Consider the following 15,863-nt stretch of genomic DNA (forward strand, 5'->3'; position numbering starts at 1 on the left):
ATTCCATCTTCTCAAATCTCAAAAGTTCTACCTCAACCACCACAACCCATGTCCATACATTCTGATGTTGAAAAAGCCTATCCCACGCTAGAGGCAAGGCCAAATCAAATAAAGATCATCACATTTCCCACTTCACTTCAACAAGGACAACAATCTCATCCGACTTCAAATTCAAAGTCGAGTATCTCACAGTCTACTTCAGTTGATGACGAAGGGTACACAATTGTCACTCGTCGAAAAAGATAAGAAAGTCAACCAAATACAGGATCGAAAAAATGAAAGAGGACAACAAAGAAGAAGGCTTTCTGAGTTCCGCCCGCAAACCCTAAAGACATCCTTCAACAATCTCCCCGTGTGCCAGTTACTCTTTTAAAATTCTTACCAAGGAAGCTCTTGAAGGAATCTACACTGTTTCATGTCACCAAGTGGAAGCAGAGGTGCTAGAAGATGATACCGATAGTAGGTCAGAAAAACATCTTACTACTTCCAGTGATGGAGATAAAAACTTGAGAAAGATAATATCACCTCGAAAATGAAAGATTTGCAGGTTGACTTGGATTTCTCCAATGAACTCCAAAAGGTTCAATATGCTTCAAAGCAAAACTCAACTAAATCAAAGTAGGAAGTTCAACCCAACATAGATCCACGAGAAGACAATATGTGCATGGCTACAATCATCACCTTCACTGACAAGGATATCTAATTGGAGTCTCGACCTCACAATAGGCCTTTTTATGTTACAGGTTATGTGAGGGAAACTAAAATTCAAAAAATCCTCCTGAATTGTGGTTTTGCGGTCAACATCATGCCAATTCGTACTATAAAACAAGTTAGCATCTCATCGGATCAACTTACTCGCAGTAATTTAATGATTCAAGGTTTCAACTTAGGAGGTCAAAGAGCGATCGGCATGATAAGAGTCAAGCTCTCTATTGCAAATTTGGAGTCAACAACGCTCTTTCACGTGATTGATTGTAAAACTTCATATCACTTGCTTCTCGACCGACCGAGACTGCATGAAATTGGGGTAATACCATCCACGTTACATCAATGCTTCAAGTATTACCAAGATGGTATGTAGAAATGTGTAATGACCGAAGATCAACCGTTTGACAAGATAGAAACATATTTTGTAGAAGCGAAATTTTATTTTGGAGGTGACGTCATTCAAAAAATACTTCTAGTTTTGGTACCTCCTTCTAGTAAGCAAAAACCCGACAAAGGAAATCATACTATGAATGATGCCGAGGAGATTTCTCTTGGTCCTCTACTTTAGAAAGAACGAAGTAAGAAGCAAGAACAAGAAACTCGACAGATCAATGTGGGTCAATCAATGGTGGACGTGTCATCCACAATCGTGTTGCCAACCCCAATGCTTCGTTACGTGTCGAAATCGAGATGGAAGTCGGGACAATCACCTTTCGAAGAGATTTATTTAAAGACCAAGCATTCTATCTCTAAAATTGAATTGGAGACGTTAAAAGAAGAGTTAACCTTTTCAGTTATACCTCTCCAAAAATCTTACATAGTAAGGACACCCGTAGAAAATGTTGTCCCAATTACGTCAATCACAAAGAACCATGAAGACAACATTGCAAAAGTAGAGTCCAAAAGTTGGTTCAGTCCGAAAACTTCAAAGTTATTCAAGATTGTCAATTATGAAAAAGGTGAACTTGTGCGATTGGGTGAACTACTACAAACTGATCAAATTCATGGTTTAACTGCAACACAAGTCAAACTCGTTTTAGCTGGAGAAAGAGTTTCATTCACATGAACAGGGCTAGGGTATACGCTAGAGGCTCCAATCAAAATTTCTAAAATGAAGACTGTTTCTTCACATCATACTACAGTAAAAGTCATCGATGAGTTTGTAAAAGAAACACCAGTTCCACGAACATCGGTCTTTGATCGAATTGGTGGTCACATCTCGACCACGTCGATATTTGATCGATTGAAAACTTTAGATGATCATCATGATGTACAAATTCATGAACATCGTACGTCTGCTCTATCTAGACTTGGTCAGAATGTTGGAGTAAAAATACAAAGAGAATCGCGACGTCGACCTAAGCAAAGAAATAAATATGTGGAGCATAAAGATAGTAGGGGCTTGCATAGCACTATTCCATCTCGCATGAAACAACAAGCAGCTTTAGAAGTCTTGATATCAGATGCATTGGTTGTGAAGCGACGCACCATCATCCTTACAAACCAAATGAGCAACAACCGAGCTTCAACTGTTGGAACAGACAATTCTGAAGATGTTATTTCGATAAATCATATTACCATTGAGGAATTCCCTGAAGAAGATTCTACGTCGTCAGATGAAGAACTCAAAAATACTCCACCGGTCTTTGAAGAAGGTGGACAAGCCACTGTCAACGAATTGAAAGAAATAAATCTTGGGATAATTGAAGAGCCGCGACCCACGTTCGTCAGCACTCTTCTAAACCAGAATGAAGAAGCTGAGTACTTCAAGTTGCTACATGAATACCAAGATGTCTTTGCTTGGACTTACAAAGAAATGCCAGGACTTGACCCAAAAATCGTTGTTCATCAGCTCGTAGTTAAATACGAAATTCGTCCAATAAAACAGGCACAACGTCGTTTTCGACCAAAATTGATACCACAAATTGAGACAGATGTCAAAAAATTGATCGAAGCTAGCTTCATCCGAGAAGTAAAGTATCCAACCTGGATTTCTAACATAGTTCAGTAAGAAAGAAGAATTGACATATTTGAGTATGTGTCGATTTTCGCGACTTGAATAATGCATATCCAAAAGATGATTTTCCACTCCCAATCATAGAGCTTATGGTTGATGAGACTACAGGACATGAAACTTTATCTTTCATGAATGGATCTTCTGGTTACAATCAAATTTGAATGTCTCAAAAGACAAGGAGCTTACAACCTTTTGTATCCCAAAAGGTATATATTGTTAGAAAGTTATGTCTTTTGGACTTAAGAATGCTAGTGTCACTTACCAGCAATCTATGCAGAAGATCTTTGATAACATGCTGCATGACAAGGTCAAATGTTACATTAATGATCTAGTAGTAAAGTCTAAGAAAAGAGAATATCACTTACAACATGTACGTGACACCTTCGACAGATTACGATGGTACCATCTCAAGATTAATCCATTAAAATGAGCTTTTGGAGTTACCTCGGATAATTTTTTGGGATTCGTGATTCGGCATCGCGGTATTGAAATCGATCAAAACAAGATTGAAGCCATTTTAAAGATGCCGGCACCAAAGAACATTCATGAACTCAAAAGTCTACAAAGTAAACTTGCTTACATTTGTAGGTTCATTTCAAACTTAGCTAGGCGTTGTCATCCCTTCAGTCGATTGATGAAGAAAAATACATCATTTGAATGGGATGAAGTTTGTGAGAATGCTCTGAAAAATATCAAGGAGTATCTTCTCAAGCCTCCTGTTCTTTCTGCACCAATTCTTGAAAAGCCATTGATTCTCTATATTAGTGCACAAAAAATGTCACTAGGAGCATTGTTGGCTCAAGAAAATGACGAAGGAAAAGGATGTGCACTCTACTACTTGAGTTGAACTCTTGTTGGAGCAGAAGTAAACTATTCACCCATCGAGAAGACATGTTTAGCGCTTATCTTTGCCACAAAGAAACTCCGGCATTATATGTTATCGCACACAATCCGAGTCACTACACGAGCTAATCCACTCAAGTACATGACAAGGCCAGTCTTGTCGAGAAAACTAGTTAAATGGGCCCTTCTTTTATCAAAATTCAAGATTATTTACATCCCTCAAAAGACTGTAAAAGGGCAAGTATTAGTCGACTTTCTTGTCATCCTATTTCTGCTGAATGGGAATTATCTCATGACTTGTCTGGTGAAGAAGTATTCTCTATTGATGTACTTCCAGCTTAGAGAATGTTCTTTGATGGGGCCGCTAGAAAAGATTGAGCGGGGGCAGGTGTAATTTTTATCACCCCACAAAATGAAGTATTGTCATTCTCATTTGCCTTGATGAAACTATGTTCAATCAATGTTGTAGAATACCAATCTCTGATCATTGGTTTAGAACTTGGGTTAGAGATAAAGTTACACCAACTCTATATATATGGGGACTCACAACTTGTCATTAACAAACTCTCAATAGAGTATGACGTTCGAAAGCATGAGTTAGTGCCTTATCACCATTATTTAGTACAATTGATAAGTCAATTTGAAGACGTCATCACTAGGCATATACCGAGAGCTGAAAATAAGTAGGCTGATACTTTAGCTAGTTTTGCTGCAAGTTTGGCTATGCTAGAAGGATAGACAATGAGTATCCCTATTTTCCATAGGTAGGTACTACCTCCTTTGATAGAGGAAAATTACGATGTGCACGAAGCAAACACCATCAAAATAATCGAAGTCAAAGATTGGAGACAACCACTTATTGACTATCTACAGCATGAGAAGTTGCCAGACGATCAAAAATACAAAATTGAGATACATCGTAGGGTTTTATATTTCAACGATAAGTTATATCGTCGCTCTTTCGATGATATCTTAATGAGATGTATTGGAGATGATGAAATCCAAGATGCTTTAGAAGAAGTACACTCTAGAGTGTGCAATTCACATCAGTCAAGGCCAAAACTCCATCATAGTCTGAAGAGGATAGGATTCTACTAGCCTACTATGGTGAAAGATTCTTTAGACCATGCAAAAAGGTGTAAAACTTGCCAATTTCATGGGGATTACATTCGTCAACCACCGGAGCCATTGTATCCTACAATCGCATCTTGGCCCTTTGACGGGTGGGGACTTGATATCGTTGGACCACTCCCAAAATCCTCAAGACAACATCTTTATATTCTTGTCGCAACTGATTACTTTTCTAAGTAGACTGAAGTAGCTCCCCTTCGAGAGGTCAAGAAAGAAACGGTAATCGATTTCATCAAAAATAATATCATCTTCCGTTACGACATTCTACGATATATCATGATAGATAATGAGAAATCTTTTAGCAATACACTGATGGATCAATTCTGCATGAAGTTTAACATCAAGCAGAGATGCTCTACAATGTAAAATACTGCGGCAAATGGACTTGTCGAAGCCTTCAACAAAACTCTCTACAAACTTCTTGAAAAGGTTGTCTCAAAATCGAAAAAAGATTAGCATGAATGAATTGGAGAATTACTTGGGCATACAGAACCTCATACCGTACCCCCACGCAAGCCACACTTTACTCATTGGTTTATGGAGTTGAAGCTATTCTCCCTTTGAAATGTCAGATACCTTCATTAAGGATTGCAATCCAAGAAGGTCTAACTTGCGATGAGAATGCCAAGCAACGTCTAGCTGAACTTGAAGCATTAGAAAAAAAGAGATTGGAAGCACAACAATAACTAGAGTGTTACTAAGCCCGTCTATCACGTGCATTCAATAAGAAAGTTCGACCACGTTCTTTTCAAGTTGGTGATTTAGTTTTCACTGTACAACGACTAATCATCTTCTCACATCGTTCTAGAAAGAAGTTTGATCCAAAATGGGATGTGCCTCATGTAGTAAAAGAAGTATACACTAATGGTGCATACCTTCTTGTAACACCAAAAGGATTACGTCTTGGTTCAATCAACGGTAAATTCCTCAAACGATACTATGCTTAAAAGAATGATGCTCATCGGTACGAGCCTAAACTATTTGACGACGCTCCCTAGCACTAGCCTAAACTATTTGACAATGCTCCCCAGCACGAGCCTAAACTGTTTGATAATACTCCCCAGCACGAGCTTTTGACAATGATCCCCAGCACGAGCCTAAACTGTTTGACAATACTCCCCAGCACAAGCCTAAACTATTTGACACTGCTTCTCGGCACAAGCCTAAACTGTTTGATAATGCTCATTATCGTATGAGTTTAAACTACATGATACTCCTGCCCGCATGAGTTAAAATTGTGAACGGTCAAAAAAAATTTGAGCTCGCTAGATTGAAAACCCGAGAAGGCGATCTAGACAAAACTTAGAATATTATCCATCTGAACTACATTATGGTTTGATCCCATTTTGGGTACATAGGCATCCTGTAAAATTACTTCAGGTTCAACCACATCAATCTAAAATAAAAATCATGCCCAATAATGCTTTGACGCTAGAGTTTTGCCAACCGACTATACAAATAGTTCGTCACATGATTCTTTTAGCCAGTTGACGTTTGTCAGCCAGTTGACATTATCACCTCCTAAGCACTACTGATGAACAACTGCGCTAGAGATTGGCCAACTAACTGGACAAATAGTTTTTTGCATGGTTCTTCTACATATACAAATCTTGTGTCCCGTAATTCTGCAAGCCAGTTGACGTTGTCACATCTTAAGTACTGTTGATGAATAGCTGCGCTAGAGATTGGCCAACTAGCTGGACAAATAATTCGTCGCATGGTTCTTCTGCGTATACAAATCTTGAGTCCTGTGATTCTGCAAGCTAGTTGACGTTTGTTAACCAGTTGACGTTATCACCTCCTAAGCAATACTGATGAATAGCTGCGCTAGAGATTGGCCAACTAGCTGGACAAATAGTTCGTCGGATGGTTCTTTTGTGTATACAAATCTTGTATCTCGTGATTCTATAAGTCAGTTGACGTTTGTCAGCCAGTAGGCGTTGTCACCTCCTAAGCACTACTGATGAACAGCTGCACTAGAGATTGGCCAACTAGTTGGACAAATAGTTCGTCGCATGGTTCTTCTGCGTGTATATCTTTTATCACGCAACGCTTTTAACAATTCAACATTGTCTGCCGTTAAGCAGACTAACTGATAAATATTTCAGAAATTGGCTGACAAGGGTTGTAAGTTCTCAATTTGTAATTATGGCTATAATTCAAAAGAAAGGAAATGCAAAGATGGCAAAGTTTAAAAAAATAGGGGAGGAATGACTAAAGTCCATACCTTCCTTTGGTTTCAAAGCTGTAGTCGAGTTGCAATTGGTTCAAAAGAATCAATTTTTTATATCAATGCTATTGATAGTCTTGGATCTGTAAGAAAAAGAGAAATCATAAAGAAATTTCAGCATTAGATTGGACTGTGATGCACAATGTTCAAGTATTCGTTGGTGAATAAATTGATGAAAAAGAAGTTGAATGTTATTTTCAATCACCACATTTTAGTGACCAAAAATAAAATCCTGAATGTCGAAGATATTAAGGCGTGAAACATGGATTTTAAATTAAATCCATTGTGTGTATTTAGAACTCTTGTTGAAAAGTTTTGGAGGAGAATGCACTTACTTTGTTCCATTTTGTGACAGAGAAGTGTGAGATCTTTTGCTTCGTTGAATATGAGAACACATGTACAACAAACCCAACTTTGAAGTTTAAGTAATTAAGCTCAAAGAAATCTTTAATGGGCTTGGTGTCTTTTGATTACTCAAGTCTCATACCCATTTACTAGTTCTGCCCCATATGGCTTTACAAGCTTTCCTTCGAAGTCTGGTTTACAATGGAAAAGTTGAAAGTCAATCACCCAATTCTGTCAGTCGTGAACATAATGACTACGATCTTATTTCATCTCATCTGCATGTTCTGCCCATGAAAAAAATAATAATAATAAAAATAAGAAGAATATGCGAATTGATCATGATGTTGTTGAAGATCAACAAACCACCATGTGTCATCGTGTGGGATGGATTTTCAAACCCAAAATTCAGTTTGGTCTTCATCCACCACAACTACCTTTGCCATCATCTATGTTGCTGTTGTTAACATAGACAAATCTATTCTAAGAGGAAATAAGGAGGTTAGAGAGATGAAAAAGCAATTGTTCATCACCGCAACCCTCCGTGGCTGCTATATTGTTGCCTAATAACCATCTCTCATTGGTAAAATTGAAAGTTCCTACAGTTCTAGTTGGAGCCCATCATGTTATGACCGTCCGATGCAATTACCAAGATCCAACGGTTCAAGAGATCATCTTCAGCAAAGAACAAACTTTGTTAATCCCCCAACTTCGCGTCGTTGGATCCTCGGATCCAAAGATCATACGGCTAAGAAACCTCTTCCTCACTACTCACGATGTAGCCGAGGCTTGGCTATTAGTGGAACATAACGACTTATCTAGAGAGCACCATGTACTTTCTTCGGCTCGTGCGTTGTTACTACAATCAAACACAATCACCTCTGATAAGTATCTCCGCGGCTTGGAAGACGAATCGAAAGAGCTATATTGGCGTAGGCAGCATCACCATCAGCAGCAACTTCAGCAGATCCAACGGAGGAGAATGAGTGATATAGAGGCAATTTTTCTTGATGAGAATGGGGAGCTTCTTACTCCAACATCAGCTTGGAGAGTGGCTGAACAGCTGGCTAAAGTATCCATCATGAGGAAGTCCATGAATAAAGTTAGCGATTTGCATGGCTCTCAGATACGCCACTACTGTCGTCTTCGTTATCTTCTCATTTGTCAAGCAACTTGCCCAGACCTTGCTGTTGCCATTGATGTGGGTAGTTAGTAATAATAAAAAAAAATTAAGAATGAAGATGAAGAGGAGAAGACGTACCTGCCGACTGTTGTTTTCTTGGAGAAGGCGTGTCTTTAGAAGCCAAATTGTTGAGCAGAAAGGAAGCAACATTGGGTCAAAGAGAGGCTGCTCTAAAAGGGGCGATACATACCAAGGATGGGAGAGATAGAAGGAAGAAGAAAGAAGAGCATACATGGGCTGGTGTGCTTGTGTCTTTGTTCCTACGGCTGTGCAAAAGTAACAAGAAAAAAAATAGAAGAGTTGGAATAAATAAAGAAGAAATAGGAAGAATTTGAAGAGGAGAAGGATTCAATAAGTTTGATTGGATCGAGAAAGGATGCTAAAGTGATAAGGTTGAAGGAAGAACAGTTCTACTAGAGAAGAGAGACGTGAGAAAGACCAAGTGTAAAAAATAATAATAATAATTCAGTAAATAAAAGCAAAACTAAGCTTACTAACTTAGTAAGATTGGAATCTTAGTCAGGGACTTTGGTTCACTTTCGAAGGCCTGAGCCCAAGTCCATACCTATAATGAGAAGAGTATAAGAGAAGTTTTACAATTTTTTCTCAAATCATTTTGTAGGCCAAGATCATATGCTTTTGAAGGCAAATGTGAAGATTTTTCAACTCCCGTTTTTTAAAGTTGATGTTGTAAGGTATAGGGTTTATCAAATCGTTGTGTTAGAATTCGATTCAAAGACCTTACGTTGGCATCCATCTGTAGCAAAGTCTCTCTTCATTTAGTTCGGTAGAAGGCAAGAGAATAATTTTTTTTTTTTTGGGTCCAACATCTCTAAAGCCCAACACAACACAATTCCATTATCCAAGTCCATCTCCAATTCTTTTATGGGACGTGTATGAAAGGAAAATAATTTCAAAAGGCAATTTTTCACATGGGCTCCATACTTTGCAAAGCTAAAGTCCAAATTAAAAAAAAAAAAAAAAAAAAAGAGATAAATCCAGCCACATACCTTGCACTATTGCAGCTAAGGCTGAACAATTATTGGCCTCATCTTCCCACTATGGAGCCTTTACCTATTTTCCATAATAGTTAAGATGACAAAAAATTTGTCTTGTTTGATGATGGAAATAAAGAAAGAAGGGAAAGAGTTGGGCAATTGACAAAACATATAGCACATCTGATACCATAGATTCAAGTCAAGTTCACCTATCAAAAAGTGATGAAAAGGGATGGTCAAAGATACATCATCCTCTAACACCAGCAGAAAAGTTCATCTTCACTAAAGCATAGCCACTTTTGTAAGCATGTTTAAGGACGTATCACCATTAGCTACGCATCCGATAATGCATCCTTGAGGGGGCATTTGTAGGCACCAAAATTTTGAGGAGGCATTTACAAATCATATAAATAAAAAATCCTTAAAGTTATAAATGGGCCTCGCATCCAAATTCAGTCCATTAAATGGGAACGTGCCTTTTATAAGCCTGGGTTTTGGGTTTTCACAGATAAAGCCCATGATCTATATAAAAATCAAGTGATTCACATATTAAGTATTGAGCCCTACACCCAAACAAATGAGTTCGGCTCAATAATGATCAATTAAATCCTTAAAATTGGAATTGGTCAAATTTAGCCTTTTAAATAAATCAATTAAACTTCTTTAAGTTGGGGGTATAATTGAAAAGCTAAATTACCTTTAAGTCTATAAATACAAGAGTCTCTCTCATTGAGAGGAGATCTGCATCACTTTCTCTCAAAAGACTGAAGCTCTCACTCTAAAGAAGAAAAAACTTTCAAGCCTTCCTCAAGAGACAGAGTAAGGTTATTTAGAGATCCGGACTCCGATTAAAGAGAAGATCAAGCATAAAGCCCTTCTCCGGAAGCTAAGAAAACATTCTCAACAGATAAATCACGAAACTCGGAGAGAAGAAGATCTACAAAAGATCAAACACAAAGTAAAGACAACGTTAAAGCATCCTTCTCAACCGATAAAGCGCGAAACTTAAAGAGAAGAAAAGCTACATTCGTCATCATCACTATTTTGTATTTGACTATTAATCAGAGAAAACACTGATATCTGTATCTACTTTTCATCAAAAATCAATAAAATCATTTACGATCACATTTTACGGATCTCGAGGTAAATCTATTGAAATTTATTGTCGACAAGCGCGAGGCGCTGTTTACTTTTTTGTTCTATTATTTATTTTAGGCCAGGTGTCCATAGTTGCATGGTAGGAAATTGGATGTCCATTCTCAATATTGTATTGTTAATTTTTTTTATTTTCAAATGAAAATAATATATATAGCTATTTTGTGAGCTCTTAAAGAGTCTGTGAATGCCTGAAGGGATAGTGCGTCATATCATCAGAAGTGGTGTACTATCTTGGGATGTACGGTATGGACCACTAAGCTCATACATGGTATGAGACGCGTATGAAAGTGCAGTCACAATTGAAATCTGGATTTATTCCTCTCTATTTTTACTAGTAAACTTATAATGTAAAGGTGGTCGTATACGAATGGTTTGTATATTTGGGAATCACATGCACGCCTAATAGGCATAGATGAAGATGATTAGTCAGTAATTACTAACAATCTATAGTAGTCGAATGTTCTGACACATCGAAAAGAGACCCATTGTTTACGGTCACGTCAAACGGCCAGCCTGAGCCCGATACATGATCCCGCAAGTGTGGTAAAAAGTGACCAACCACAAAATTAGGAACTAATACTTTATTATGAAACATCATGTCCTAACTAAGAGCGATCCAATCGTGAATCCCAACTCTCTAATTCCACTATTTCACCATTGTGTATTATGTATCTGTTGCCTTATTTTGATATATAAAATGAAATAAATGCTTAATGTTTCCATTTGATCAATTAGATTTATATAAAAAGAAAATGCTATAGAGGGTATTGTTGATTGATGTAATGTGAGTTTTAAAATCTTTAGTTGCTCATCCCTAGCTATATGTATCAGTTAATCGTAGTTTCTTCTGTAAAACTTTGCATATTTTAAAATGATTCAGTATGTTTATTTGTTCATGTTAGGAGAGGTTATTGGTCAAAATTATTTGCTTCCCTACTGGGTAACCATTGTTACTCATCCTTTCATTTTTATTATTTTTTTAGTTTCAAATTTAGAGCTTGGTGAGGCAGGTATAGAACATGAGTGAGGATCATCTGGTGGGTCAAATAGACAATCAGATTTCGTCACCTGGTGAGTATTGGGGCTATACCCCCCAATGATATCAATTTGTCTAGGAGTATTATAAATATTGTATTGAGCATTAGGACTTTTGTTAGAGTGAAAAATGTTTGTATAATTTTGTATTTTGGTTATCCTTCCGCACTATGATCTATCTTACGTTATTAGATGTATATAGGCTTCTGCTTTTATTATATTTTATATGTATATATGCAAGATAATGTATGTTGTTTATCAGGTACAGGTTGAATGCCTTGGAATGCTAACATAAACAGAGGAGACAATGCCGAAATTTCAAGGCGCCACCTAGTGTTTCGAGATCTGACATAGGGTTTTCTGTTAGTGTTTGGCGGGGCGCCACAGGTAAAAATAAAGTTAATTTTTTTATATTCTAGATTTAGGTTATCTTACAATGTAAATCTTTTGGAAGAGCAGAAAGGGGTTTTTACTAACCTGATCCCCGTACTTATAATATCTTTGTAATTATGTGTCTTTTGTCTATTTAGAGTTGTTTTTTGGTTCCTAGACCATAAAATTAGGTGGCAACTCCTAAAATAGTAAATTAGATCTATACCACCAGATCGAGGGTGCTTTCAATCACCCTGATTGAGTCTGTAGAAAGTTCGAATACATTTAGTCCATCCTAACAACCCCACTTTTCACTAGTATGTGCACGAAGAGGTTCTACACCAAATGCCTACAAAGTTTACTATGAGGTCTTAGACCAATACTTTAAAAATTGGAAAAAACACATACTTTCCCATAAGAAACATAGAGATCCTATTGCCAACCCTTAAGATTTTGTAAGCGAATATCTACCTTGGTTTTACACCATTACACATAAATAGGTTCAAAATCCTATAAGGAGATCTGGGTATAATTCTCAGTGTTTGGAGGATGAGTTTCTAAGTCACCAATATAAGAAGTTTGGGTAATTACATATATTTATTTTGTTATTAATTTTATGAATAAATGATTGACTAGGTTTGATTATGTTTTGTTTATGTAGACCCACTATAGAGGCATGGCATTGAGATCTCTTCAACAATCGATCCAAATGGGTGTGAGAAAATACCATAATGCATGGCTTGAGCGGGATTGACAAGTCTATGACATCTTGCACTTCGATCACATAGCGTTGACTAATCCTATTTAATTCTGAGAGGATGTGAGATCGAAAAAGAAGACGAAACGAAAATGAAAGGAAAGAATAAAGGTGACAATTATTTTTTTTGATAGGATGCGACATGATGTTGTTTATGTCATTAGTTATGATGGATGTGGTTTAACTAATAGTCTGTGGTAGGGTGGCAATCTCAACACAACCCGCGAACACGACACAAAAATGCCACAAAGTTAATAGGTTTGGGTCAAGCCTAATTGGGTTTGGGTCATAATAGTGTCAACCCGTTTAACACAATTATTAAATGTGTCTGGTCTAGCTTCTAAGTGTCAATTCACTTAACCAGTTTTGATACATTTAGTTATTCTGTCATTAACATATAATTTTAAACATATCAACAATTATTTAAGAATTTTTTAAATTATTCATTTTTTTTCTAGAATTTCCTAGAACTTTTTCATAATACAATTTTTTTTATCAAATTCTATAAAATATAAAGGGTGTTTTTTAAGCTATTTTTAGAGTAATAAATGATTAAGCTTTAGTTTGGAAAAGAAAAAACCACTTTTCTTACTAAATTATTTATTTATATTTATAATTTTTTACCCTATTTTTTTCATTGAAATTTAGAGGTTTGTAATGTTTGATTCCTGATATGTGTTGTGTGATAATGAAATACATTTTGCTTAGCCAATAATAATAGTAATAATAATAATAATATTATTAAAAAACACTTTCCTTACTAAGGAAGGTTTTCTGGCCACATCACCTTATGGCATCCAAAAACATGTTCTAATGCCATAGGTTGTTAAGGATAAAATTCTATGGACTTTGAAAAAGAATTCAAAAGAAAGTTATTTTTCACCATTGAACTTAGTTTACGGTTGTGTGACATTATTTTTAGTAATGTTTTTTTTTTTTTTTTTTTGGGATGGACATGGAACTTATTTTTCCCAATAAAGATTAGAGTTTGATTAAATAGGTTATATATGGGTTGGATCAAGTATATCTATTTATAAATGTGTTAGGTTTGGTAAATTTTCATAATAGCCTTACTTCAACATGACACGAACACGACACAACCTAACCCATTGCCATCCCTAATCTGTGGTTTATGTGTGTGGTTTGGGATGACAATATCAAGGCTCTTGATGACAATAGTATGATTTATGATTATGTTATTAAGTATGGTTTGTGATGAAAATATTAAGTTATTAACTATATATATATATATATATTATATATATATATATATATAGATATGTGCTATGCATTGCAAATATGTGTTTCTCAACAGGTTCAGAAATGTAATTACATTTGTTATTCAACAAGTTTTCTATTCATTAGAAGTTTATGCTCGATGGGTACGTATTGAACCTATTGGTGTTTGTTCGATACCTTACCACAGAACTTAGCATTAACATATCAGTAGGAACCTACAGAATTGAATTTCGCATTTTTCTACTAGTTAAATTTGGTACAATCCTATCGAAGATAATTTCTAAATTTCAAAATGAATTTTTCGACTAACATTTATTCATTTTTATTATACGATCAATATGTAACTATCGGATATTGTTTCTTAACTCAATAGGAACGAACCAAAATAAAACATATAGACTCCTTAGGAACCTACCTATAGTTGCGTGATTTACGATTTCGAAGATCACTTCTACGAAGGTTTCGAGTCGCCACCATTCATTTTTGCAAAAGGGTGTGAATGGCCACTCGATGTAATTTTTAGAAAAACATCATTTTTGGCTTTTAGTGACTCTCGTACGGATAAGATACCAATCAACCTAAGATTGGGGTAAGCAGCTCGATTAGAGAAAAGGAAAAGTATTAGGCATCCGTTTCTCTCCATCACATGGCGGTAATCTCAAAATACCTTAGCCATTTTGGATGAAAACGCTCATAAAAAAAGGTGTCACGTGTTAACGAATTATACCCTAAGTAGGGATTTGTTATCGGCTTAACTTATAAAGATCATCTCATTTAAGGAGATGATCTTTATATGGACCTAGCTTGGAGAAACAACATATTTTTGAAGAGTGTTGGCTAATGGTTAGGGGTTCATTCTCATGGGTTGAGAAAGACCCGAATACTGATTACCTCAAAACTAGTTGAAGAATTAAAATGATTTTATTTTGAAATGACTTACAGCCCCTATACTTTCAATCGAACCAAAGTCCGATCTACCATAAAGAAAGGGGAGCACCACATTTTCAGTTTTTCTAAAAAAATTAAAGAGATGAGGGGAGGAGGTAGAATAGGAAAATAAAGAAGGAAGAGAGGGGGGTACAATGCTTCCTTTGACCCACCTTGAGACCTTAGCTTGATCTTCTTTTCTTTTTTTCCTTTTCTTTTTGAGTTTTTAGTAGAGTTGTGACAATAGCAATTTTTTTAGAGTAGATGTAGTGAGGAAAGTAGAGAGTTTTTGAGAAATTTTTTAGACTTAAACTTGGCGTAACCATTTTGGAAATTTAGGGGGGGTATTTATAGGATTGGAATGTTACTTTTGAGGGTATAATGAGGTGAAAAGATTAAAAAAAAAGTAGATAATGACAAGAGATTTAAGGGTGAGAGATGTGAAATTTTAGGTAGAGAAGAGGGTATTAGTGGAAAGGAGGGAAATAAATATTTTTTTATCCAAATGGTTTGGATCCTACCCAATCCATTTGGATTGAGTGTTTGGTGAGGTGAGATAATGGGTGTTTGATTGAAAAAATGGGATTAAGTGTTAGGTGAGATGAGGGGGTGTGGTATTTGATTGATAGAATGGGTTGTGTAAGAGGTTAGTTGTTTAGGTTTTTTGGAGAGTAAAGGGGATTATGACATATGTCAAAAAGGGGAGGTGAGTTGATTGGAGGGAAGGGGTATGGGAATGACTTGTGAGAATGAATTAAGGGTGAATGACAAAAGAAGGTGTGAGTTGTGATGAGGGTTGGTAGTTGTGTTAAAAAAAAGTAATGGATTAGGTTTATGACATGGAGTATGGGGAGTATGGGTTGTGATGTGGGTTAGTGGTTATGTTAGAGAAAAGTGAGGGATTAGGTTGGGTAAAATGAATT

At 36.4% G+C, this 15,863-nt stretch overlaps 1 long non-coding RNA gene across 1 annotated transcript; it reads right to left on the minus strand.

The window, feature by feature from the left end:
- Positions 1-6,017: 6,017 nt before the first annotated feature.
- Positions 6,018-8,840, minus strand: LOC147410000 (uncharacterized). Its single transcript, XR_015183368.1, has 4 exons — positions 8,533-8,840; positions 7,265-8,458; positions 6,927-7,012; positions 6,018-6,455 (listed from the first exon to the last, which is right to left on the minus strand). It is a non-coding gene; the product is annotated as an uncharacterized LOC147410000 (long non-coding RNA).
- Between the last annotated feature and the right edge of the window lie 7,023 nt (positions 8,841-15,863).

Source organism: Akebia trifoliata, chromosome 2 (genome assembly GCF_017979445.1).
Source record: "Akebia trifoliata isolate Shusen 1 chromosome 2, ASM1797944v1, whole genome shotgun sequence".
In the NCBI taxonomy this organism is placed as follows: Eukaryota; Viridiplantae; Streptophyta; class Magnoliopsida; order Ranunculales; family Lardizabalaceae; genus Akebia; species Akebia trifoliata.